The sequence below is a fragment of the Anguilla rostrata genome, chromosome 19 (assembly GCF_018555375.3).
Source record: "Anguilla rostrata isolate EN2019 chromosome 19, ASM1855537v3, whole genome shotgun sequence".
NCBI lineage: Eukaryota > Metazoa > Chordata > Actinopteri > Anguilliformes > Anguillidae > Anguilla > Anguilla rostrata.
In genome coordinates, this window is record NC_057951.1 from 3,594,498 (window position 1) to 3,597,059 (window position 2,562).

General features: G+C 38.7%; 2 long non-coding RNA genes across 5 annotated transcripts in view; one reads left to right on the top strand and one right to left on the bottom strand.

Annotated features, from left to right (window-relative positions):
- Window positions 1-414: 414 nt before the first annotated feature.
- On the top strand, window positions 415-2,035 carry LOC135245935 (uncharacterized). 2 transcript variants are annotated; one of them, XR_010327463.1, is made up of 2 exons: window positions 415-882; window positions 1,216-2,035. It is a non-coding gene; the product is annotated as an uncharacterized LOC135245935 (long non-coding RNA). The 2 variants fall into 2 exon arrangements; XR_010327462.1 differs by having other exon boundaries at window positions 415-816.
- A 1-nt stretch (window position 2,036) lies between these two features.
- LOC135245933 (uncharacterized) overlaps window positions 2,037-2,562 on the bottom strand; it is a 7,839-nt gene continuing 7,313 nt past the window's right edge. For all 3 annotated transcript variants that reach the window (XR_010327460.1, XR_010327458.1, XR_010327459.1), the window contains exon 3: window positions 2,037-2,562. This exon is cut by the window's right edge and continues 791 nt beyond it. This is a non-coding gene — a long non-coding RNA (uncharacterized LOC135245933).

Genomic DNA, 2,562 nt, shown 5'->3' on the forward strand with positions numbered 1-2,562 from the left:
TGAGCCAATCGGTATGCCAGATAATCGGGATGAGTCATCAGAAATCTCAGCCCTGTCCACCACGGAAGCAGTGATTAATCATGTAAATTAAAACCTTGCCTATTGCCATTCATTGTTCATATGCAGCGCATCTTTTTGTATGAAGATTCTTGCAGTTTTGTGTGATCAGCTGGTGCCAATGAAATATTATTTATTAATTATTATAAGTACAGTGTTGTATGAATTTCATTAATTATTTTATTAACGATGCTGGCTCAACTGTATATACGAATAGGTAAATGGTCCCTCTTGGGACATAAACAACCAAAGGCGGCTGTCCGCGCACCTGTCATCAATCACCATTAAAGCACAGGAAACACAGCTCTCGGCTACGTTAGCACAATTCGGTTTAATACGATTAGGGTAAGGATCAAGTACAGTTAAACTAGCATGATTAAGTCTGAGGTACTGTGGTTTTAATCGATGTTTAAAGATGGTAGGGAAACACTCAGGTGGGTATGAGCGTGTGGCATGCCTGCGACGATTCAACATGTTATTATAATGTAAAATACAGGAAAGTAAGATGGTATTCAACTTTATTTCAGAATTAGGAGTTTCTTTTGAAACGTTTCTTGGTTCAGATAAGAATAAGCGGTAACTATTTGAAAGGAAAGCTTTGGATTTGTTTGTATGCAACCAGACTTGCACGGATGCATCTGAGGATCAGTTGTGGATTTTTTTTAACGACCAGCAGAGGGGCAGTAACGCGTGTGGAAGTTTAACAAACCAGTATCAAACCAAGCGAAGAGGCGGAAGCAAAACGCAGAGCGATGTGAAGTAATTATTTTTGGACACAACTAATTGGCCTTACATGATTATTAAAAGAATCCATGTAAAACCCAGGTATTAGAGAAATCGTGTTGTTGTGAACCATGCAGATACTTAATCGGATTATTGCTAAAAACTGATTGCTTCCAATTTTCGTGGTGTTTGCATGCACATTGCTGTAAATCACATGCATGTTAAGGATTAAGTTTACGGTCTTCACTTCTCCATGGTAGTAAAAACACACACATTCTACTGGTTTACCTCTGTTTAGTGTGTGACTAAAAACAAAACTATACATAGCCTAATACATAGATTGTACCAAAATACAGTATACATGCATCTCGCTTTACATATATTGGTTTGATTATCAATTTAAATGGTTTTAACTGGTCCCTTCTTTTTTTAAAGGAGCTGAGGGGAGTGCTTCGGAGGCATCGGTGCTGGGCTTCACATGTCCCGATTCAGAATGCTGCTCCCCGACTCGCCTTCAACCTTCCCAAGTTATCCCAAGTCACTCCTCTGCTGAGTTCACTCCACTGGCTACCGGTCGCTGCCAGGACCAGGTTCAAAGTCCAGATCCTCGCCTACCCTGCAGCCAACAGGACGGCCCCCGGCTACTTACAGGACATGATTCAATCCTACACGCCAGCTCGACCACTCCGCTCTGTGGAAACAGGGCCACTTGCACCCCTGCCATTCGGATGAATCTGGGATAATTTTTTCACTTAAATTCCCCTCTTTTATGCTACACATGTACCTCCTGTGCCAATTTCATGTTACCTGTACCGCCATCCAGCACTTATACTGTACTTTGTATCATTATCTTGATGTTGTAGCTTGTCATGCCTCCTAGTTTTACTTAGCAGAGGTTAGGTCAGAGTAATGTTTAATGTGTGAACTGGACTTAATGTGTTCATGGCTATGAATAACTGTTACAAAATGAGTATTGTGCCTTATTGGATCTGTGTTTTGTAGTTGTTCCAATGACCTTCTTTATGCACTTATTGTACGTCACTTTGGATAAAAACGTCTGCCGAATAATGCAATGTAATGTCAGGAGTTTGCCTCCCTCTGCTGGACAGAAAATGGTATTACAGCAGAGGAAATCCGATTTAAAAAATGTTGCAATGTACAAGTCGATTTTTTGTATGGTTATTAAATGTATGTGGATTTTAATGCTGCACACAAGTTGCCCTCTGGGGATAATAAAGATCTACTGAAACCAAAACTCACTGTTCTTATTGTGCATTATTTTTATTCAGCAATGGAAGCACAACTTTCAAGACTGAAATGGAATTGCAGAATAAAATTCCAAAACACAATTAATTTTATTTCATTATTTAAAAGAAAATAAAATGCATTTACAAGCCCTGTCCCCAATACATATCCACTGCAGTTTATAAAAACAGAATATGAGTGTTCTCCATAGTACATTACTGGCTAGATTAAATCTCATTTTTCATCCTTGTGAAAGAAAACATTCAAAGGCATAAAAAATGTAACCAACTAATTACTTTCAGGCACACCTATAAGATGCAACAACATTACACCTTTAATTAGGTCATCTGTTTGAACGGGACTTGTCAGTCACCTGTTGTTCTAATTATAAATCACAAATGCAAAGGAATTCCTTCAATGAATCAAAAGCTTTATTTAAAGAAGCCAAAATATGTTAGGGTGTCAGTTTATATTTTGCCGCAGTTTCTTAGAGTTCATTTCAGGACAGCACCTAATCTGGATCTGTGTGATTCAAAG